Source organism: Lathyrus oleraceus, chromosome 5, assembly GCF_024323335.1.
Source record: "Lathyrus oleraceus cultivar Zhongwan6 chromosome 5, CAAS_Psat_ZW6_1.0, whole genome shotgun sequence".
Taxonomy (NCBI): Eukaryota; Viridiplantae; Streptophyta; class Magnoliopsida; order Fabales; family Fabaceae; genus Lathyrus; species Lathyrus oleraceus.
In genome coordinates, this window is record NC_066583.1 from 373,624,755 (window position 1) to 373,650,740 (window position 25,986).

Consider the following 25,986-nt stretch of genomic DNA (forward strand, 5'->3'; position numbering starts at 1 on the left):
AAGTGAGGAGTTTGAAATGTCAGACTTAGGAAATCTCTCATACTTCCTTGGTATCGAATTCTACAAGAGTAGTAGAAGCTTGATGATGCACCAAAGAAGATATGCGGGTGAAATACTAAAGAAATTTGAGATGCAAGATTGCAACCCAACTTCGAATCCAACTGAGCCCAGATTACAATATCGAAAGACACAGAGGACGATGATGTCGATCCAACGCAGTATAAAAGACTCATTAGATCACTTCAATATTTGTCACACAAGGTCTGATCTAGCATACAATGTAGGTGGAAAGTAGATTCATGCAGAAGACAAAAGTATCACACCTAGCAGCGACGAAGAGGATGATAAGGTATCTCAAAGGAACTCTCGACTATGGCATTTTGTTTCCTATAACTGATGAAGAAAAAGAATGCAAGCTATTGGATTACACCGAGTCAAGTAGGTGTATGTAACACCCCAAAATTTGCCCTCCTTATTCACGCATTCATTTTTAGGTCATTTAACATTAGATACATTGCATTTCATCATGTCAATCGTGATTAGCTCCAAGAAGCTTGAACATCATCCAGGACACTTTGTGGGTTCTATTTAGATGATCAGTCAACACAAGGGAAAGACTTGAGTTACTTCCAACAGGGGTCTATTCGTCAGTCAAAATGTTAATCTTGAAGGAGCAAAGGTTTGTTCATGAGCTGTCATGCTCGCTAGGCGAAGCCCACGTGTTTCGAAAAATAAAAATAAAAAAAATAAAAAAATAAAAAAAAATAAACGGAAAAATAAAATAAAATAAAATAAAAATAATAATAAAAAAATAATAAAAAAAAATCTTGGACTTGGACCTCTCTCATTTGAGCCCACAGGTCCACAAAAATCAGGTTATAAATTCAGAGTTTCAGTGAAACAAAATTTCATTATATTCCTATTACCCTGGCTGGAGGAAAAAGATAGTGAGAGAAGAGCTAACAAAGTTCAGAGCAACCTCCAAACCCTGAAGGGAACTCAACTGCACAAAATCACCTCTGCCTCACATAAACCCAAAAGATTGTTTTGTAAACCTCACGGGTGCAACTCAATTTCAATCAAGCTCTCCAATCAGGTTTGCCTTACTCCCATAATTTTATGCTCTTAATTTGAATCATCTGAGTGTATGAAGTATTATGGGTGAATTTGATACCCTTTTGATGCATGTGTTTGACTAGAGGTTTAGGCCTCCTACCCTTGGTTGCTTTTTGTGAGCTTTTTGTGAATTGAAAGGGCATGATTCATGTGGTTACATTTTGATTTGGGGGCAACTCTTGATTACCCTATTTTGTTTCTCTAACCTGTTTGTTGAGTTTTGTTTTGTGAAGGCTCATATGACTCTTGCAGAGATGGTTTGCCTGGTGTTCCACTTTATTTGTGGGATACCCCCTAGAGGTTCATTCCGATTACCTGTATTGACCCACTTTCTTTGATGATGTTAGCTTGGAAAGATCTCAGGGTTTATCATTCCTTTAATTGTTGTTACCTCGGATCTTCATCCGTGTGGTACTTTTACATTTTTCCCGCATTTTACTGCTTTCCTAGCTGGAAGACCTCGATAGGAGGCAATGTTTTGTGTTTACTTTATGCAGGTTCCTTTGTCCAGGACTCTTTTTGCATTAGCATCCCTAACCCTACCAACTCATTGATTTTTCTTCTCCTAAGAACACGTTAACTCCTTCTACTACAGGCGAGTAAGTCTCCAAAGGTCGAGCATCCGGTAGATTGCATAGTGACGTCGTTCGTCCAAAACCCAATCCATAACCCCGTAGTTAGCCGAACTACGTTTTTCTCTGATTCTCAGGCCAGATGAGATACGTAGGCATAAGACGCGATGTCTTAGCGAGCACACATCCCCCTAACCCCTAGGTCAGCCGAGCTACGAAGACTCTGATTCTCATATTCAGATGAGATACGTATGCAGTGGATGCGACATCCGTGCGAGTCATTTTCTTTTGACCCTTCTTTCAGTAAACAGCACAAGATAAACCCACACCCTTTAGACAAGAACTACAAAAGTGGATCCCGTAGAGTACTACGGATGCGTAGGGGTGCTAATACCTTCCCTTCGCGTAATCGACTCCCGAACCCAAGATTTGGTTGCGAGACCCTGTCTTGTCCTTTCCTTTTTCCAGGTTTACTTCGAGCGTTTCCTTTCCCTCCTTTGGGATAAATAACGCACGGTGGCGACTCTCCTGTCTTTCTTCGCCGGTTGTTTTTTTTCGCATTCCATTTTTCAGGTTGCGACAGCTGGCGACTCTGCTGGGGACCCGGTTTCCCTAAGCGAGTCCCTCCTAGATTTTGTAGGTTGTTTGCTTATTGAATGTTTATTCTTTTGTATAGTTATTTATCTTTCAGCGTTTACCTGCTTTATTGCATTGTGTACATATGACTGCCGTATCTGTTGGTTCTGTTTGAGAGATGAGTTCTATACCCGAACTCGAGTGCAATTAATATAGGGGAATGACATAGTCTTGTTGACTTGTGTGGAGTTATTCCTTAGCAAGTTGACTTGCAAGCCCATTCACTTGGTGGAGGTCATGTTGAGATCAATAATGTCACACAAGTTGTGGTTAGACATTACTTTTTCCAATATAGACCTTAGAAGCCAAGGACCTTAGTTTACCAAACCCATCTTGGCCTATTCGTAGGATGTAGTGCGAAAGTCGTTCAAGTGTAAGATTTGATACGATTGTTACGCGATACTACACTCATAAGAGTCTCTCTTGAGAATATTTTTGGAATATGAGTAGTCGTTCCTCCGATAATATCCGAAAGATGGGATTATGACTATGGGAACCTTTTTGTAGAACATGTTTGGCAGGTTTAAACCTTAGTACACTCCCTTTGGGTGGTTCTTAACCTAAACTCCATGCTCGTGACTTGCAACAAACCCTTGATTCATGGTTGATCCATTCAGGTATCCTTAATATCAATGAAACTTGGGTGTTGATAAGGTGTAAACCATAATCCACCAAAAATGGATGGTTGATATTAAGGATAACATGATCCATCCCATGACCTTTGTTTGGTGTGTTTTGCTTGATCCTCTTAATTTCTCTCCAGGCAATGCAACCTGACAGATGTTCAAGCGGATCCAGCAATTCTGATTGACATGCCATTGCATTGCATAACATTATCTGCATATTTGCATCCAACATCTCATGCTTATTCATTTGCAGGGTATTCCCTTTTTAAGGGGGGGGGGGCTTAAAATCGAATAAGCAGTGCATCACATACCATGCATACTAACCCTTGTTTGTTTTGCAGGTGTCACCGCAGTGTCTAATGTTTGTTCCCTGTTTCAGGCAGTTATTGGTCCCAAGCGAGTTCACAGGTACCCGACAAAGGAAAACCGTCCACGACTAGCAATGGACCAGATACAGAAAGAACTGGCTGATATGCGTGAAAGGATGGATCAGTTCATGACATTGATGACTGGTATGGCAGAAGGCCAAGAAAAGCTAAGGGAATTGGTTGAGCAACCGAGGCCCGATCCAGAGGTGGAAATACCAAGCGCTGAGGGGAACCCGGGTAACCCTGGGAACCCTGGTAACCCTGGGAACGCTGATAACCCTGTGAACACTGGAAACGCGGGTAACGCAAATGTTGATGGAAACCCGGGTAATGTTGGCAACACGGGAAATGTTGGGAATGGTATTGGCGGAAGGTACAATGTGAATCAAGGGATTTAGATTAACGGGCGCCCGTTACTGAAGATTGTCAGTATGATCAATTTTCTTTGCACGATGAGGCCCTAGAGACCACTCACCGTATGGATGAGCTTGCTGAGAAGCTCAAATCTTTGGAGTCTCAAAATTCCTTAGGTTTTGATGTCACAAATCTTGGTCTGGTTCAGGGAGTAAGGATCCCTCACAAGTTCAAACCCCCTACTTTTGAGAAATACAACGGGACTTCTTGCCCACGCACTCATATCCAATCTTATTTGGGAAGGTTGGGAGCTCACACTGAAGATGAAAAGCTGTGTGTAACACCTCAAAATTTGCCCTTCTCTCTTGGGACTAGCTTAGCATATTGCATTTCATTTTTTAGGACATTAGGCATTGCATCTTTGCATATCATGTGGCAACAACGAGCAAGTAATCCTCCTAGGTCTTGATCAGAAGATAAAGGGGTTAAAAGATTCAAGCTTGAGGGTCCTATTGAATTGATCACTAGCCATCTGAGGGTTGGTTCTTCAAATTAGGGTTTTTTGGTTCCTCAAGGAGATTGGTCATTATCTTGGTTGAAATGGTACATCACTATCATCATGGTCTTATCATCACCAAGAAGTTCATTGTGCCTGATCAGTTCCTTGGGATTAGGGTTTTGACCTCTGGTCAACCCTAATCAGTTGTATTGAGCCAATCAGGGTTTTGTCAAGGAGATGGGGTTTGTTATGATATGGGGATCATCATATGGTTTTAATGATCTTGTGGAAGCTAGGGTTTCATTTTGGAGCCATGTCATCAGGAGGTTGAGGCTCAAGCTCAACAGTCAAGTTGAAATTCATCTATCAATTGAAAAAGTCAACCACAAGTCAACTGATGGATTTGGAGGTGGGAGATGGTTAGAAATACTTCATTCATGATCAAACAAGTCTCATTTGACATTTCAAACATCAACATTGAAGAAAATAAAGTCAGATGAAAACTTTCCAAAAATGGAAAGTGACTTGTAATTCAAATTTGCCAAAAATGGAAAGGTTTTCTCCTCAAGATTACATCATCAAAATGAAATTTTTTCCAACATGAAAGTTGTAGATCTTGCTCTCACCTTTCCAAAAAGTCCAAGAACATGAATTTCCCATGTGTGGTTGGCAAGATATGGTCAAATCTTGGTCAAGATATTTTGAACTTCACAAGTGCATAACTTTTGAACCAAAAGGCCAAATGGAGTGGGATTTTTTTGCAACATTCTTCTCTTGTCATGTACTATCCAATTCAAGTATCATAGGCCATGCATTTTGATCACAAAAAAATTTGAATTTCCATTTGAATTTTGGAGGGAAAATGTCAATTTGAAAAATAGGCATTGTTTTCACATGGAATCACTTGCCTTGGCTTAGAAACATCATTTCAAGTGGATTTAGTTCAGAAAATTTGCACTGTTCCATTGCTTTCATGCATATAGGGTGAATTGGCTAATTTGCACATAACACTTCAACTTCACTAATTCATGTGCATTTGCTTAATTATGATTAGCAACATCATTAGTAAACCATATATAAACCTAATCATAACAGTTTTCTTCATTAGCATAACAGAATTCTGAAATCTAGATCTAGATCCAAAAACTTCACACTTTTTCCTCTCACTTTTTCTTCAAAAATCTTCACAAACATAGCATGGTCCTTGATCAAAGCATGATCCATAAGCATAATTGAGTTGGATTGAAGCAAGACTACAAGGTTTTCGAGCAGATTTTGGAACTGTTGAAGCACAAGCATCATCCATGGCAGTTTGATTTTCCAGCCTTATCAAGCACGATTAACACTTAAATCTTCATTCATTCACTCATCCAAGAGTTAAGAAGCATCTGTTTGGACTTGGCAAAGCTTGAATCCGCATGTTTCATTTCTGCAATTCCATTGAGGTTAGAATTCGACCATTACCATTCTTGAAATTGTTATATGCTTTTGGTAGATCTTTCAATGTAGAGAATATTGAGCTTTGTGGCATTAAATTTCATCAAGAAACAAGAAAGTTATTGTGATTTAATGTTTGATGGACAAAACTTACTTTGCTCGATCCGTGCATAGTAATGAGAATTAGGTTAAAGCAAGTTTAGATTCGTGTTGCATGATGAGATATCTATCCATTGGTGTATTGATTTTGATTTTCTGTAACATTTGTTCTTGACCTGGAAATTTGCGAAGAACATGGATGAACACCTAGGGTTTTCAATTCCAGAAATTGTTTGATCTTCATAGCCTTGTTCTGCATGCGCTTATGTGTTTTTTTCGCCATACATTGGACCACGTGTCCCTGGCCTTTAAGTGAAACGGTGAGTTTCACGTTGGTGCGCGCTGCAGTTCAAAAACACCCTCCCTTCGAATCCGGGCGAGTGCATGCCATGATTTGCCATTTGCATTTTTTCCTTTTCCATCCATATCCATGCTATGCCTTGTTCACATGTTTTTTAATTTTTCCATTCATTCAAAAATTAATAACTCCATGAATAATTGTCCAAATGGAATGAGGTTTTTTGCACTTTGTTCCTTATCATGTCTACTATTTTTTGATGATTTTTCCAGAAATTGTGCATGCATGAATTTTTATTTTGCTTAGGGATTGTGTGTACATGTATTTTCTTGACATGCCTTGCCATTTTGATTGTGAAATGATGAGATTTTATCCAACACTCTTGAAAATTTGCATGCTTAAAATAGACACTTTAATGGACATTTTGGTATAGAGTTTGCATTTTTCTCATTTCTGGTTGTTGAGATATAATCTGTTTAATGTAGGTAAGACAATATGTGTCACACCTTTGCTTGCTTGACTTGTTGATTTTATTTGCCATGCCAATTCAAGTTCAATTGATGAGATTTTTTGCATGATGCTACTTCTGGATGTTAGGATTGGTTGTGAATTTGTATGGAATTTTTCGATTCAATTTGGATTTGTTTAGGATTTTCTCTTCTGGCTTGTCATTTGTGGACTTTTGGAGAGTCATGAACTTAGATGATTTGTGAAATGCTTGATGTTTATCATATGGACTTGAAATTTTGCACATTGATTGTAGACTCTTTTAAGTTTATCTTGGCTTTGGTTTGAGACATTTATCATGTTTAGATTCTGTTTTAGGCTTGTGTGAAGTTGATGTATGAATTTGTGCCTCAATTCAGCTTGTTTATGCTTGCCTTGCCTTAGGGAATTTATTTTCCATGCTTATACTTGTCCAAATGCCTTGAATTTTGGTATGATGATCATATGATATGTGATGTTTAGCCATGATTTTTCTTGGGATTTATTGAATCATTTTTGAGTTAATGTGGATTGGTTCATTCTGTTTGCTTCAATGAGCTTTCAACTTGCATGCTTTGCCTTAGATGCTTTGTGAAATGAAATTGGTTGATGCTATTGATATGAGACCAATTGGATGTTGTTCTAATTTTATTGAACTTGATTTATGTCAATTTTCATGTTATGTTTTGAATTATTTCTCCCTCTTTGACCCTAGGCTTTGTCCTAGTGGTTTGCTTCTCATGTTTGAGCTTGGTTTGCAGGTTAAGAAGCATATGGCCTTGAGGAATTGATTCACTTGCTTGAGTTGACTATTTGGTCAATGTTGAACTAATCTTGAGTTTGTTTTGTAGGTTGATGCCAAGTCATTTGTGTTGAGCACATTGGCTTGTGACTTGCATTGTTGTTTGACTATGTACAGCTGTTGACTATTAACTGTCTGTTTGACTTTTTGAATTGTGTACTGACTGAGTTAGATTGTTTTCAGGTACATTAGTTGCTATAGTTCTTTTGAACTTGCTTTTGCTGTTGCTTGGTTGCTTAACCAATCGAGGTATAACACACTGACTTCATGTAGTTTGGAAGACCTGTCCTGTTACTTGGGCAGGCACCTGTCTGAAGCCCTCCTTAAGAGGCAATGCTTGTGTATGTTTATCTTTGTGCCAAGCAGGAAAAGACCTTTGATAAGGCAATTGGAAGATACAAGAGATGTGCAAGCCATCTCCTGCTATTCAATTGAGTCATCCCATTGCTCACACAACTGGTGTTGATGCATTGTGGATATTAACCCAAGATCCCTGTTGAGTCAGTCATAAGTGTAGAAGGGTTCCCACTTTCTGAACCCACACTTTCTATTGTCTGAAGCTCTCCCAGGCCAGGGATAAGAGCTGTGAGGCACACCCCTCACTTCCCATTTCATCTGCTTCACCCTAACTCTCAATGTTAGGGTTAAGAGCTAACATCACCTGATCACAGTTGGCTTGTGTTTCACAGCCTAACCCTTGTGTGAGCCCACTTTGCTTGTATATAGTGTGTGCTAATTGTGTGTATGTTGGCTTTGTTTTGCTTGTATGCTTTGCTTTTCCTGTTTAGGATAGCTTGCTGCCTGTGCAAGTTAGATAGAAAACTCAACCTAGGACCATTGTGGAATACATGATAACTATTAGGCTCGAGTCAGACTCCCTTCTAGTTGGTCATTTCCCAGTCTCTGGTTAGGAGAAAGTTTCTCCCCTGTTAAGGGGAACTACGTTGCCCTGATCCTCATACCAGATGAGGTACGTAGGCAGGAGATCGTACGAGGTCTCTCCGGGCACCCTTTTTTTTCTTTTTGTGTGTGTTTGCTTGACAGTTGCTAGGCTCGAGTGCCAGACTCCTTAGTAACTTGTTGTGTGTTAACCTTCTTGTGTGTGTTAGGGTATGGATGTAAGCCCAGCGATTGGCGTTTCGTATCCTATTTTCGTGTGCTTGGAGTCCGATATAAGTCCAGCAATTGGCATTTGGTTTCCAGTGTGTGTTTGTTTGTTGCAGAGTCTGATGTAAGTCCAGTGAGTGGCATTCGGTTTCCATGTCTGCCTGTTTGTGTGTGTTTTGTTTGGCGTGCGTGAGCCGAACTACGGTAGCTCTGATTCTCATTCCAGATGAGATACGTATGCATAGGATGCGATATCCTAGCGAGCCCGTTCCCCTCTTCTCCCACCTGTGTTGTTTCCAGTGTGTGTGTGTGCATTGTTTGTGAGCAGTTTTAGCAACCTTTTTTCTATCTTTCTGAGCGTGGATCCCGTCGAGTACGACGGATGCGTAGGGGTGCTAATACCTTCCCTTCGCATAACCGACTCCCGATCCCATCTCTCTTTGGTCGCGAGACCATGTCTTTCCCAGGTTTACTTCGAGCGTTTCCTTTCCCTCTGTTGGGATAAATAACGCACGGTGGCGGCTCTGTGTTTGTGTTGTTTTAGCCCGCTGGTTGTTTTTCGCGGATGCGACACTGTGGATGTACTATTTTGAAGACAGTTTAACTGGAGCTTCTCGTGAATGGTATTCTCATTTGTCTCGTACTACCATCAAGAGCTGGAAAGACTTGGCAGAGGCTTTTGTCAAGCAATATCAATACAACTTGAACATGGCTCCAAATCGGACCATGTTGCAAGGAATGTCTCAGACTACCAAGGAAACCTTTAGAGAATATGCTCAGCGTTGGAGACAGATTGCTGCATCCGTCCAACCCCCTATGTTTGAAAGGGAGATGGCGGACATGTTCATGAACACTCTTCAAGGCAATTATATTGAGAGATTGGCTACTTGCCCGTCAATCAGCTTTGCAGAGATAGTGATTGCTGGAGAAAGGATCGAGAGTCTGTTGAAGATGGGCCGAATTCAAGACAATAGTGCTTCCAACTCATCAGCTCCCAAGAAACCTTTTGCTGGTAACGGTCAGCGAAGATGAGAAGGCGAGACAAGCATTGTGTATGCCGGCAGAGGCAGGGGCAGAGGACGCCCTAATTATTATCAAGATCAAGTGGCCGCAGTCACTATTCCAACACCTGTTCCTCAACCGCAGTATCATCCGCAACAGTAACCCAGGTACAACAGTCAACAACAAGGAGGTAATCCGGGTCAGCAGAGACACTATCAACAACGTCCAAGGCAGGCAGACCAGGTCATTAAGCCAATCCCAATGCCTTATTATGTATTACTTCCCAAGCTGATTGACATGAATCTGGTTACGTTGAGAACTCTGGCCCCACCGGTCGATCCCAACAATCTGCCTAGAGGTTATGATGTCAACGCCAAATGTGCTTTTCACTCCAACGCACCTGGCAATACTACAGATAATTACAAGGCTCTCCAACTAAAGGTACAAGATTTGAGAGATGCCCAGGCTACCAATTTTTCTCCGGTGCCTAATGTTATCCAAAACCCGATGCCAGCTCACGGCGGGCAGAGGATTAAAGCTGTTGATAGTGGGGAAACTTTGAATTTGGTTTCTGATGTGACTAAAGTGAAGACTTCGCTATCGGTGGTCAAAGACCGACTCTTGAAAGGACGAATTTTCCCGGGTTGTGGGGAAGAGTGCAGAAATTGTCAAGACGCCGAGAATGGATGTGACAGGTTGAGAAAGGGTATTCAGCAACTGATAGATGAAGGTTGTCTTCAGTTCGATCAGACTCGTCCAGTGAAGAATGATGTGTCGACAGTAACGTTTTATTTCACTCCTGAAGAAATATATGTTCCCGAGAGACCCGCTCCGATGACAATATATTTCCCAGAAAGTCCAGCACCAATTTACTTTGACAACCCTCAACCGACTTTGATTGGTCCGGTCACCAACACGATACCAGGACCTGTTCCGTATGAGAAAGAGAGTGTTATCCCGTGGCACTATGGGGCTGATATCTACTACCAGGGGAAGAAAGTTAACGAAGAAGACATTGACATTGGTAGCTCCGTTGTAGACAATGTTGGAGGAATTGGTGGCTTCACTCGTAGTGGACGCCTATTTGCACCATCAATATTGCGCACGAATGCTGAAGCTGAGGCAGCTGCCAAGGCTAAAGGAGAAAAGGTATCCACCGAAGAGGTTACTACCGAGGAAGCTCCTCCTAAGACCGCATTCGAGAAGGAAATGGATGAGTTTATGAGGATTATCAAGAAAAGTGACTACAAGGTAGTCGACCAGCTAAATCAGACACCCTCAAAGATATCCATTCTCTCACTATTGATGTGCTCTGAGGCACACAGAGCAGCCTTGTTGAAAGTACTGAATATGGCATATGTTCCACCAGAGATAACTGTTAACCAGCTGGAGTCGGTAGTTTCAAATGTACACACTAGCCATGCGCTAGGTTTCACCGATTATGACCTGACGTCTAAGGGCAGGAATCACAACAAAGCCTTGCATATCATAATGGAATGCAAAGGGACGGTGCTTTCCCATGTCTTGGTTGATACAGGCTCTTCTCTGAATGTTCTTCCAAAGAAAGCCTTGATGAAGTTGGATTGCGATGGCGCCACCCTGAGGCCGAGTAATTTAGTTGTGAGGGCTTTTGATGGCTCTAAGCGAGCTGCCTGTGGCGAAGTTGAGTTGCCAGTTAAGATTGGACCGCAGGTATTCAAGAGTACCTTTTATGTGATGGATATCCAGCCTGCCTATAGTTGTCTGCTAGGTCGACCCTAGATTCATGCTGCCGGTGCTGTTACTTCTACTCTCCACCAGAAGCTCAAATATGGACTAGAAGGTCAGATCGTCACTGTCTGTGGTGAAGAGGATATTTTTGTTAGCCACCTAACTACATTTAAGTATGTGGAAATGGATGGCGAGATGCATGAGATGCTGTGTCAGGGATTCGAAACTATAAACATCAGTGAGGTCGTGCCCGAAGCTGTCTTTTCACCTGAGTCTGAGAAGGTCGGGACTTCTATCTCTTCATACAAGCAAGCTGTTGAAGTGGTTAAGGCTGGTAATGCCCAAGGCTGGGGCAAATTTGTGGAGCCAATCATAAAAGAAGACAAGTTTGGATTGGGGTATACTCCGGGGTCTCAGAAGAATGAAGTCGGTACTTTCTCCAGCGGGGTTTGGTTTCTCCCCACACCATCAATGCTACAGATGAAGACAAGGCTGACAGTGACTGTGACTTAGATAGCTGGATTCGCCCGTGTGTCCCAGAAGAAAAGCTCGACAATTGGTCGTCTGAAAAAGTCGTCCGGTTTACTCTACTGAAGGAGTAATTTTTATTGTTTTCCTTTTATCACATGCATAATACAGTCTTACACTTTGACCAAGGTGTAATGACTCATCTGTAGGGCCATCCATTTAGTTACATTTCGCAATTATTTTCATCATCAATAAAGGACAGCTTTTGCAAACAATTTTGTGTTCTCTTTCTTTCAATTATTTTTACTTTTACAAAAACGGCAATGTTTCTTTTTCATGTTTCTTTTTCGTTTTTCTTTCCAAAAAACACCTCGTAAAACTGATCACCCGGATCTCACTGCTAACGACACTGCTATGGCCAAGTATGACTTCGACAATCCTATCTATCAAGCCGAAGAAGGGGCTGAGGAAGATTGTGAATTGCCTGAGGAGTTAGCCAGGTTGTTGAAACAGGAGGACCAAGCTATTACACCTTATCAGGAGGTGATTGAGACCGTCAACATTGGTACCGAGGACAACAAGAAAGAGATCAAGATCGGGGCCAGTCTGCAGGCCGAAGTGAGAAGACCGTTGATCATGTACTTGACTGTGTTAGAAAGGTCCATGGGTTGTGTGCTCGGTCAGCATGACGAGTCAGGTCGAAAAGAGCATGCAATATACTACCTTAGAAATTTTTTTACCGACTGTGAACAAAGATACTCACTGCTCGAGAAAACTTGATGCGCTTGGGCATGGGCTGCTCGCCGACTAAGACAGTATATGTTGACTCACACGACTCTATTGATATCAAAGATGGATCAAGTCAAGTATATTTTTGAAAAGCCAGCGCTTACCGGAAGGGTTGCTAGGTGGAAAATGATACTGACGGGGTATGATATCCAATACACTTCATAAAAAGCCATCAAAGGAAGTGTCTTGTCAGACTACCTTGCCGAGCAACCGATTGATGATTACCAACCTATGAGGTTCGACTTTCCTGATGAGGACATCATGTTTCTCAAATCGAAAGATTACGAGGAACCACTCCCGGAGGAGGGTGTCGCAACCTGAAAAATACAGTGCGCGAAAAAACAACCGGCGAAAGAAAATGACAGAAGAGTCGCCACCGTGCGTTATTCATCCCAAAGGAGGGAAAGGAAACGCTCGAAGTAAACCTGAAAAAGGAAAGGACAAGACGGGGTCTCGCAACCAAATCTCGGGTTCGGGAGTCGGTTATGCGAAGGGAAGGTATTAGCACCCCTACGCATCCGTAGTACTCTACGGGATCCACTTTTGTAGTTCTTGTCTAAAGGGTGTGGGTTTACCTAATGTGTTTATTTACTAAAAAGGTTAAGAGAAATGACTCGCGCGGATGTCGCATCCACTGCATACGTATCTCACCTGAATATGAGAATCAGAGTCTTCATAGCTCGGCTGACCTATGGGTTGGGGGATGTGTGCTCGCTAAGACATCGCGTCTTATGCCTACGTATCTCATCTGGAATGAGAATCAGAGCAAGCCGTAGTTCGGCTAACTACGGGATTGTGGATTGGGTTTTGGACGAACGACGTCACTACGCAATCTACCGGATGCTCGACCTTTGGAGACTTACTCGCCTGTAGTAGAAGGAGTAAACGTGTTGCTTTGGGTTTTAGGGTTTGGGATGCGCGAGGGCAAACAGGCAGTCCTTGACGAAGGAACCGTGCTACATGTGGGGATATGAATACAAAACACAAAACATGTATCTCAAAGTAAAATGCCACCAAGGGGCTCAAACATTGCCTCCTACCGAGGTCTTCCAGCTAAGAAAGCGATAAAGTACGAGAAAAGGAAAAAATTACCACACGGATAAAGATCCGAAGTAACAGCAATTAAAGGAGTAAGAAACCCAGGGATCTCCCAAGCTAATGCCATCAAAGAAAGTGAGTCAGTACAGGTAATCGGAATGAAACCTCCAGGGGGTATCCCACAAATAAAGTGGAAAACCACGCAAGTTATCCCTGCAAAAGTCATGTGAGCCTTCACAAAAACTCAACAAAAGGGTTAGTGAAACACCATAAGCATTTTTTTCATGGATAACAGTATGGTTTCAGAAACCTCAAACCCTGTGGCATACACTTCAGAAATTAAACGATTAAGCATTCAAGGCAATGTATCTAATGTTAAATGACCTAAAAATGAATGCATGCATGAGGTGTAAAGCGTATGCTTCCAGGAAAAATGAAGGGTAAATTTTGGGGTATTACAGCTGCCCATATTCAATCAACTGGAGACCCGGAAAGAAGATGGCAGTTGCTTTCGTACTTTCGAGGAATCAAGGGATTGAATACAATAAAAGTACAAAAATTTGCACTGAAGTGAAGTGAAGTGACAATGCCTATCAGAATCGGCAAAGAGGTGGCCTTGAAAGAAGAATCTGTCTGGTACGGTGAGAGTCAGTCTGAATATCGAAAAAGAATGTTAAACTGGATACCAAAATAAATGGTAACACAGAAATAACCATGGCCTGAATGCCGCTCATCAGTCTGAATACTGGAAAGGACTTCGATCTGAACATCGGAAAATTAGCCTGAATGCCACAAGTCGCATCGACCTGAACGTCGGAAACTTCTTCGATCTGAACATCGGAAAGACTTGGCCTGAATGCCACTTCGATCTGAATATCGGGAAAACTGGCCTGAATGCCACTTCGATCTGAACATCGGAACACTGGCCTGAATGCCACTTCGGTCTGGATACCGGAAAACTTCATGCCTGTCAGCATCGGCGGAAATATGGAAAGATAATAGCGGCGACGCATGGGCCAATGACACTTGCTGGGGATAACCAAAGTGAGTCATGAACAATCTTCAGTCTGAGTACTGGAAACAACTTCTAGCTTATCACTTGGGATACCGAGAATGTTTTATGCTTACGTGCGTATGTTTGAATTTTTCAATGGCGTAATGCTCCATGAAAATGGAAATGCTACGCGATTTGGGAGGATGCAATGCAATATGATTCTACATACAGGGATGCGAAATGCTGGGTAGAATGCCAAGCTGAGGCAAGGGGATCTACTGGGGAAATGATCACCATCTTTTGGACCATGGCAAGGCTGTTGGAGATGCACAACAAAGAATTCTGTGGGGAAATGACCCGCCACACGGTGTTCTAGCAATGACGAAATACCGAGATTCTGACTGGGGAGAGAACGACACTGAACACCTGCTGTTGGGGAAAGCGATAGTGGTTCTGGCAACCACGATCTACGAGAGATGACTCAGCAGGGGAAGCAAACACTGATACGGTACCGAGGTTCTGCTTCAAGGAAAGAAACCATGGATCTGGCATTGGGATTATCGACCTGGCCTCGAACTCTAAGGAGCAACCACTTCTGCTGGGAAGATACAGTCTGGCACTATCAACTCCGCTGGGGATATACAATCTGGCACTGTCAACTCTACTGGGGAGTGTATATTCTGAAACAACCGCTTGGGGAAGTACGGTGGTGAGAACCTGCTGGGGATTGAAGAATCCAACACTCTGATCAGCTCTGCAGGGATAAGACACCGGATTCATCTGTTGGCGACTTCACTGGGGAAGATATTCACGATCATCTGCAGGGGGATTTTAAGGAAATGCCCCGAGGGTATCTGTTCTGAATAGACGATCCAAAGCACTTAAAATTTACAGCAATTTTAAATGTTTATTGAACATGTACCTGTAAAGCCCTTATGTGTCATGATGCAATGTTTATCAAAAATTCGGACGTCATTTTTGCAAACAAAACAGTAAAATGAAAATGAAAACAGAGATATACTGAATAACATGATTTTATTGATTGAATGGCCTCTGAATAGGCATTTACATCAGGAAGCAATCCCTGGAAAGAGGTAATCGCACAAAAGATAAAAACAGAAATTAATCTAATGGGAATGTGAAATGGATTTCTATTGGGTTCCAATTCTGCTATGACTTGCCCGTCTTTAAGATCCTCCAGATGATCAGCCTTCTGAAAAGGTGATTGGACTGTTTCCTACCTTTCGAAAATTTCCAGTCATCGACATGAGATGAGATTCAGAACTAACTCAGAACGCAGTCATTCGCTTAATCCCTAACTTTTGCCTGGATCGCCCTTTTCGGGTTTTCAATCCACCGGGATACCCATTTTTGCCTAAGTTGCCTTTTCAGGTTTTCAACTTACCGGGTGTACGATCTTTTCATTTTTAATCCCTAATTTTTGCCCGAACCTTTTCATTTTCTTGGTTCGTCGGGATGCCCATTTTTGCCTGGACTATTCTTTTTACTGTCCAGCGGGTCTATTTTATGCGAAGTATTTTTTAACTGCGTCTGAGTTCACAGGGGAAGTGAAGTTTTCACCATCCATAGTTGCAAGCATTAAGGCCCCACCATCAAAAACCTTGGTGACAATATACGGTCCATCATAGTTAGGAGTCCACTTGCCCCTGTGATCTGTCTGAGGAGGAAGGATCCTTTTTAACACTAAATCTCCGACTTGGAAACAACGAGGACGCACTTTCTGATCAAAGGCTCTCTTCATCCGACTCTGATACAACTGCCCATGACAAATGGCTGCCATTCGCTTATCTTTGATAAGACTCAACTCATTGAACCTTGTCCGAATCCATTCGGCTTCGTCTAACTTGACATCCAACAAGACTCTTAGAGAAGGAATCTCCACTTCAACAGGTAGGACTGCTTCCATACCATACACCAGGGAGTAAGGGGTTGCCCCGGTCGATGTACGTACTGAAGTGCGGTACCCATGCAAGGCGAAGGGTAGCATCTCATGCCAATCTCTGTACGTGACGACCATCTTCTGCACAATCTTCTTTATGTTCTTATTTGCCGCCTCAACAGCGCCGTTCATCTTAGGGCGGTAAGGGGAAGAATTGTGATGCTGAATGTTGAAGTTCTGACACAACTCCTTCATCATTTTGTTGTTGAGATTAGAACCATTATCAGTAATGATTCTTTCGGGAATCCCATAGCGACAAATGATTTCTTTCTTGATGAAACGGGCAACCACATGTCTGGTGACATTCGCGAACGACGCTGCCTCGACCCACTTGGTGAAATAGCCGATGGCAACAAGGATGAAGTGATGCCCATTGGAAGCAGTCGGCTCAATCTTTCCAATCATGTCAATGCCCCACATAGCAAACGGCCACGGCGAATTCATCACATTCAGAGGATTTGGTGGCACATGCACCTTATCAGCATAAATCTGGCATTTATGACACTTCCGAGCATATTTGAAGCAATCTGATTCCATGGTCATCCAATAATAACCCGCTCTCAACAATTTCTTAGCCATTGCATGTCCACCGGCATGAGTACCGAAGGAACCTTCATGAACTTCCTGCATTAACATGTCTGCCTCGTATCTGTCCACGCATCTGAGCAAAACCATGTCGAAGTTCCTCTTATACAGCACATCGTCTTTGTTCAAGAAGAAACTGCCTGCCAATCTTCTCAAAGTCTTTCTGTCATTGTTGGATGCCCCTGCAGGGTACTCTTGATTCTTCAGAAAGCACTTGATATCGTGATACCAGGGCTTGTCATCGACTACCAGTTTAGCAGCAAACACATATGCGGCCCTGTCAAGGCGCATCACATCGATCCTGGGAGCATGGTTCCAGCGAATTACCTTGATCATGGAGGATAGAGTAGCAAGTGCGTCTGCCATCTGGTTCTCATCACGAGGTATATGATACAATTTTACTGTTGTGAAGAAAGTCAACAGTCTTCTCGTGTAATCTCTGTAGGGGACCAGAGTGGGCTGGAGTGTATTCCAATCACCACTCACTTGATTGATCACTAGAGCTGAATCTCCGAAGATGTCCAAAGTCTTGATTCTCAAATCAATGGCTTGCTCAATACCCAAGATACAGGCCTCGTACTCAGCTTCATTATTTGTGCACTCAAAAGTCAAACGAGTGGTGAAAGGTATGTGGGCACCTTTCGGAGTTGTAATGACAACACCAATTCCACTTCCTCTAGCATTGACAGCCCCATCAAACAACAAAGTCCACTTTTCGTTTGGATCAGGTCCCTCCTCAACAACTGGCTCTTCACAGTCTTTCATCTTGAGGAATATGATGTCTTCATCAGGGAATTCAAACTTCATCGGCTCATAATCATCAATCGGCTGCTCGGCAAGGTAGTCTGACAGAATACTACCTTTGATGGCCTTCTGTGACGTGTACTGAATATCATACTCTGTTAAAATCATTTGCCAACGAGCGACCCTTCCGGTGAGAGCTGGCTTCTCGAATATGTATTTCACTAGATCCATCTTAGAAATCAACAAGGTAGTATGGTTCAGCATATACTGCCTCAGTCGGCGAGAAGCCCAGGCCAAAGCACAGCAAGTTTTCTCAAGCTGCGAGTATTTGACTTCACAGTCGGTAAACTTTTTGCTAAGGTAGTATATGGCATGCTCTTTTCGACCAGACTCGTCATGCTGTCCCAATACACACCCCATCGAGTTCTCAGTCACTGATAGGTACATTATCAGAGGTCTCCTAGGAACTGGAGGTATAAGGATCGGAGGTTTCTGTAGATACTCTTTTATCTTCTCGAAAGCCCTTTGACAATCTTCATTCCACCTGATAGCCTGATCTTTCTTCAACAATTTGAAAATTGGCTCACACGTGGTTGTTAGGTGAGAGATGAACCTTGCAATGTAGTTCAACCTCCCTAAGAAACTACAGACTTGCTTCTCTGTTCTTGGCTCAGGCATTTCCTGTATTGCTTTCACTTTGTCAGGATCCACCTCAATCCCTTTTCCGCTAACAATAAAACCCAGCAATTTTCCCGATCTCACCCCGAAAGTGCACTTGTTCGGATTAAGTCTCAGTTTGAATTTCCTTAACCGTTCAAACAATTTCTGAAGATTCACCAAATGTTCTTCTTCTGTCTGAGATTTGGCAATCATATCATCCACATAAACCTCGATTTCATGATGAATCATATCATGGAACAGAGTTACCATAGCTCGTTGATATGTTGCTCCGGCATTTTTCAGACCAAACGGCATCACCTTGTAGCAGAAGGTGCCCCATGGGGTTATGAAAGTTGTCTTTTCCATGTCCTTTGGTGCCATCTTGATTTGGTTATAGCCAGAAAAGCCATCCATGAAGGAGAATACCGAGAACTGAGTTGTATTATCCACCAAAACGTCGATGTGAGGTAATGGGAAATCATCTTTAGGGCTAGCTCTGTTCAGATCCCGGTAGTCGACACACATCCGTACCTTTCCATCCTTCTTAGGTACTGGGACGATGTTTGCAACCCATGGCGGATAATTGGTGACTGCTAGAAACCCTGCATCCAACTGCTTTTGCACTTCTTCCTTTATCTTGACAGCCATCTCTGGTCTTGTTCTTCTGAGCTTCTGCTTGACCGGAGGACAACCTTCTTTGAGAGGCAAGCGGTGTACCACGATGTCTGTGTCCAGCCCAGGCATGTCCTGATAAGACCAGGCGAAGATGTCAACGTATTCTTGCAGCAATTCAATCAGCCCTTTATTCACATTGTCTTCTAAAGCAGCCCCTATCTTGATTTCTCTCTTGGCGTCCTTGGTGCCGAGATTAATCACTTCAACAGACTCTTGATGCGGTTGAATAACCCTTTCCTCTTGTTTTAATAACCTGGTAAGCTCTTCAGGGAGTTCACAGTCTTCATCATTCTCTTCTTCAGCTTGAAAGATTGGATTTTCAAAGTCGAAGCGAGCCGTAGCAGAAACGTTATCAATAGGATCCGGTGATGTGCATCTGCATGAGTGATGGTATGTGCTTATGAGTGTGAACAAGAAGTGAAAACTAAACAAAACATTGCCATTTTTTTATTTTGAAAAACTGCAAAAATAGAAAGACAGGGAACGAAATATTTGAATGCAAAAATACGTCCTTTATTTATGATAAAAATGCAAGTGTCACATAGACGGGCCCTACAATGAGTCATTACGCCCTGGGCGGAACGTAAGACTTGGATATGCATGAATAAAAAAAGAAAATTACTCTTCAAGAAGAGTGACTTGGATAATCTCTTCAGAAGACCAATTGTTGATGACTTCACCCGGGATCCTCGGACGCACCCAGTTGTCAATGTCACAATCACTATCCCCATCTTCTTCGTTGACTACAGAGACTTGACCATACTGAATGATGCCAGCACTAGAGAAAGTGATCGGCCCCTGAAGTGTTGTAGAAGTCAAAACTGGCTGATACCCAATCCCGAACTTATCTTCTTTCACTGGTAATTCCAACAGACGTCCCCAACCGGGAGCAACACCTGAATCCACCACGGCCCGTGCCTGCTTAAAGGATGAGATAGAGGCACCCGCTTTAACCTCTTCCACAGACTCTTGGACAGACAAATCTTCAACCTGGAGGATACCTTTGTCGAGCAAGGCCTGGATACCCTGTTGTAGCTTCAAGCAACCTCCACTCTGAGTGGCACAATCCAAACAACCCTTCCCACAACCGGGGAAAACATCAGCCTTCAGCAAGCATCCTTTGATATCCAACAATGGAGTCTTCAACTTCAACACATCCTTAATGGACTTGGCTTTTCCCTCTATCATGTTAACGTTCGCACCACCATGCTGGGGCATGGGATTGTTAACGACATTCGGAGCCGGTGCAAGGTCGATGGCCTTTGAATCTATGAGGTCTTGAACTACGTGCTTAAAAGCTTTACAGTTCTCAATATTGTGGCCAGGTGCCCCAGAGTGGAAGCTACACCTAGCGTTGGCGTCGTAACCCACCGGAAGTCTACAAACAGGAGGAGCCAGAATGCGCAACTGCACAAGTTGTAGTTGTTGAAGACTAGAAAGCAACTGAGCGTACGACATTGGAAGGGTGTCGAAACGCCGGTCCATCATCCTTTGCCTCTGTTGATAGGCGGGTCTGTTACCCGGTTGCTGATGCTGTTGATACTGAGCTGGTTGACGTTGTGATTGTTGTTGTTGTAGTGGCTCTGCAGCTGGAATGGTCACAGCCGCAACATACGGTTGCTGATGATAATTCTGAAAATTACTCCTCCGGTTATCCCTGTTCTGATAAGAAGATATGGCATTTGCATCCCCTTCTCTCCTCTTCTGTCCCTGAATGAACGGCTTCTTCACCCCTGATGAGGATCCACCTCCACTCTGGCTCTTATAGGTCTTTAGGTAATTCTCCACCCTTTCTCCAGTAGAGACCACATCATCAAAGTTGGAAGCATTGCAACCTACCAGACGCTCCAAGTAAGGTCCAGGCAGCGTATTCATGAACATGTTGGCCATTTCCTTTTCCAACATAGGAGGCTGAACACGGGAAGCTGTATCCCTCCAGCGTTGAACGTATTCCCTGAAGCACTCATTGCTTTTAAGAGACAGATTCTGAAGTTGAGTTCTGTTTGGAGCCATGTCTGCATTATACCGATACTGCTTCACGAAAGCCTCTGCCAAATCCCTCCAGCAACGGATGTGGGCTCTGTCCAGCCTCATATACCATTCCAAGGATGCCCCAGCTAGGCTATCCTGGAAGAAGTACATAAGTAGCTTCTCGTCATCAGAGTATGCAACCATTTTACGGAAATAGGCTTGCAAGTGAGTTTTGGGGCAAGAGCTGCCATGGTATTTGTCAAATATCGGGACCTTGAATTTCGGTGGCACTCTCACACCTGGGACCAGCCCCAAGTCAGCAACATCTACTCCCAGAAGATTATGTCCTTCCACTGCTTTCAACCTCTCTTCCAATCTTCTAAACATGGGGTCCATGCCAAAGTCTTCCTGAAGCAAGGGGAACTGATCATCCTGACCATCCTGAATGGGTTGTTGATCTAGGTTGACATGCAGGATCGGGATAGGCCCCGGTCCATTGGGACCATTAGCCTCCCCAGCTGGAGGATCAGCCAACGTCTCTGGTTGAGTAATAGGGGGATCCCTCTGTACCAACAATCTAAGCTCCTGCTGTCCTTGAGCCACCCCTTGAACCAAATCAATGAATTGATTCATGCGAATCTTCATCTCGGCGAGCTCTGCTTGTAGGCTCTCCATCGCTCTCTGTTGATTCCTTCGGGTACCGTATCGGTGAATGCCTGAGTCAGCTATCCTGCTGATGGAACACCAAACAACTGAGAACATTGCGGCGGTACCTGTTATGCAAGACATGCTATGGATATGCAAATGCAATGACATGTTTATCAATTCCAAAAGGTATTCTACCCCCTTGATTCCAGTCTCTCGTTTGATAAACATTGTAAGAAGAAAACCCCGACTAGAATCAAGAAGAAGATTTAAACCCCATTGAAAAGGATAAACATGTGTTAAATGATATGAATGCAAATGATGTGATGATGTGAATGCAATGCAATGGCATGTCAATCAGGATTGTTGTATCTGCTTGAACATCTGTCGGGTTACACTGTCTGAAGAGAAAACCACTGAGGAATATAATACAAGATCAGAGCTCTGCTCCAGAAAACCGGGTTGGTTGGAGGTTAAGGTTTCCTGAATTTAGCCCGCCCCTCACTGGTAGGTTCTAAGAACAGAAGTTCGTCAACTTCAGCCCTTCAGTCGTGAATAATACGTTTACCACTGAAGGTTTGGCATTATTACGGGATAAAAGACCTCCACTGACTCCCCTCAACAGGACATCCTAAAGCAAGTTCCCAGTCTCGGGGTCCTCGGATTGATCAGCGAGAATGTGCCCACCAGAGCTAACATAATCACGTCTCAGAGGAGAGGCCTCGACTGAGTTCTCGGGAAATGGTCACCAGAGTCGACGATTTCTAAAGGAACATCATGTCGTTACGGAACATCCGTAGGACATAATATATCCAAGAGAAACCTCGTCTGGGTGTGGTTCTTCACGAACGACTTAACGTAGCAACATGCCACGCAAGCCTCATGATCATCCACTCTAAAACCTGTGTGTACACTCAAGCCTGGGTAATGGGCTTATCTCTCGTAGAACATCCCATCCCAACAAACAAACAAACAGATCCAACAGATACAACAGATGCATGCAAACGGGTAAGCAAATAAATACACAAAAGCAAGAACACCCAATAAACAAGAAATCACAAAAGCTAGGAGGGACTCGCTTAGGGAAGATGGACCAGCAAGAGGTCAACTTCTTTTGTCCCCAGCAGAGTCGCCAGCTGTCGCAACCTGAAAAATACAGTGCGCGAAAAAACAACCGGCGAAAGAAAATGACAGAAGAGTCGCCACCGTGCGTTATTCATCCCAAAGGAGGGAAAGGAAACGCTCGAAGTAAACCTGAAAAAGGAAAGGACAAGACGGGGTCTCGCAATCAAATCTCGGGTTCGGGAGTCGGTTATGCGAAGGGAAGGTATTAGCACCCCTACGCATCCGTAGTACTCTACGGGATCCACTTTTGTAGTTCTTGTCTAAAGGGTGTGGGTTTACCTAATGTGTTTATTTACTAAAAAGGTTAAGAGAAATGACTCGCGCGGATGTCGCATGCACTGCATACGTATCTCACCTGAATATGAGAATCAGAGTCTTCGTAGCTCGGCTGACCTATGGGTTTGGGGATGTGTGCTCGCTAAGACATCGCGTCTTATGCCTACGTATCTCATCTGGAATGAGAATCAGAGCAAGCCGTAGTTCGGCTAACTACGGGGTTGTGGATTGGGTTTTGGACGAACGACGTCACTATGCAATCTACCGGATGCTCGACCTTTGGAGACTTACTCGCCTGTAGTAGAAGGAGTAAATGTGTTGCTTTGGGTTTTAGGGTTTGGGATGCGCGAGGGCAAACAGGCAGTCCTTGACGAAGGAACCGCGCTACATGTGGGGATATGAATACAAAACACAAAACATGTATCTCAAAGTAAAATGCCACCAAGGGGCTCAAACATTGCCTCCTACCGAGGTCTTCCAGCTAAGAAAGCGATAAAGTACGAGAAAAGGAAAAAATTACCACACGGATAAAGATCCGAAGTAACAGCAATTAAAGGAGTAAGAAACCCAGGGATCTCCCAAGCTAATGCCATCAAAGAAAGTGAGTCAGTACAGGTAATCGGAATGAAACCTCCAGGGGGTATCCCACAAATAAAGTGGAAAACCACGCAAGTTATCTCTGCAAAAGGCATGTGAGCCTTCATAAAAACTCAACAAAAGGGTTAGTGAAACACCATAAGCATTTTTTTCATGGATAACAGTATGGTTTCAGAAACCTCAAACCCTGTGGCATACACTTCAGAAATTAAACGATTAAGCATTCAAGGCATTATTTATACATTCATACATAATTATGAACTCGTGGGGAAAAACCTAATGAAATTCATCCATCATACCTCAAACATTCAGAGTATTCAACTTCAAAGAAAAAGGTAATGGGAATAAAGGCAAACCTGATTGGAGAGCTTGATTGAAATTGAGTTGCACCCGTGAGGTTTACAAAACAATCTTTAGGGTTTATGTGAGGCAGAGGTGATTCTGTGCAGTTAAGTTCCCTTCAGGGTTTGGAGGCTGCTCTGAACTCTGTTAGCTCTTCTCTCACTATCTTTTTCCTCAGGGTTTTGTTCCAAGGAAACCTCAGAGTGATTTTGCTTCTCCTCTTTTTTCTCAAGTGAAGCCTTGGTATTTATAGACTGAATTTCATGGTTTTGTGGGCTCAAATGAGGGAGACCCAAGTCCAAAAAAAATTTGTTATATTTTATTTATTTATTTAATTAATTTTATTTATTTATTTAATTAATTTTATTTATTTATTTTTAACTCTTTTTTTTTTTGCGTTTTTTTTGCGTTTTTTTTTAAAGTTTCTTGGATCTAATTCTGATTGACATGATGAAATGCAATGTATCTAATGTTAAATGACCTAAAAATGAATGCATGCATGAGGTGTAAAGCGTATGCTTCTAGGAAAAATGAAGGGTAAATTTTGGGGTATTACAGAGGGGCCTGACCCTGAATCCAAATGCATTATGATGTTTGATGGGGCGGTCAACGTCAATGGTCGCGGAGTTGGTGCATGTTGATCACCTCGGAGGGGGTTCATATGCCATTTTGTGCCAGAATAACTTTTCCCTGCACCAACAATGAAGTCGGACGAAGCAGAATGGGTCCGTTCTCGAAACAATCAGTTGAGCCTAGTTAAGGAAAAGAGACTGACAGCTATATGCCATGGTCAACTATATCGGAGACGGATGAAGAGAGCATTTGATTAGAAAGTGCGCCCTCGGGAGTATCAAGTCGATGAATTGGTACTCAAAATAATTCTTCCTCCCAACACAGATCACAGGGGAAAATGGACACCGAGCTATGAGGGTCCATACGTGGTTAAAAGGGTTTTCTCTGGCGGAGCTCTGATGCTAACAACCATGGATGGCTAAGACTTCCCGTCCCCTGTCAACCCAGACGCAGTTAAAAAATACTTTGTATAATAGACCCGTTGGACAGTAAAAAGAATAGTCCAAGCAAAAAAAAGGCATCCCGACGAACCAAAAAAAAAGAATAAAGAGGTTCGGGCAAAAATTAGGGATATAAAATAAACCATGTACACCCGGTGAGTCAAAAACCCGAAAGGGCGGCTCAGGCAAAAAAGGGTATCCCGGTGGATTGAAAACCCAAAAGGGCGGGCCACACAAAAGTTAGGGAATAAGCGAATGACTGCAACCTGAGTTCACCTATGTTATATCACCGTTTCAGTCAATCCGGCAATCTTCGAAGGTTAAAGATCGTCTAACCATCCACTTTAGAAAGCAAGATGAGCAGAGCGTCTTGAGGACATACGAGCCATAGCAGAGTCGAAACTCAGTGGGACCCCGTTTCCACATTGCCATTAGGATAGTTTCTCTTGTTCAATTTATAGCGATCACCTCTTTCCAGGGATCAGCTTCCTGATGTACTCGCCTATTCCTGGCACAAATTTTTCAACCAACAAAAGTCGAATAATTCAGTTAAAAAGCCTTTTTACTTTTCATTTATCAGTTTGTTTGCAAAAGATGTCTGAATTCTTGAGGAAACATATTGCATCTGAATATAATGGTGGCTTTTGCAGATGATTTGCACAGGAAAACATTTAAAATTGCTTTGAATGTGCTTAATCCCGGACGGTGAATTCAAACCGAGTAATTCCCCCGGAACATACGTGTGTGATTGCAGGTCACAGGAACCGGATGCCAAGTCGTGAATCCTCATCCCCAAGCGGTTGACAAAGTCTCTCCTCAGCAGAGCAGGTTCCCCGGTAGAATTGACAGTATCCAAACTGTATATCCCTAGTAGAGTTGATAGTATCCAGACTGTATATCCTCAGCGGAGTCGACAGTGCCAGACTGTATCTTCCCAGCAACAGCAGAGTAGTTGCATACCCAACAGACAAGAGGGTGGTGTTCCCAGTGTT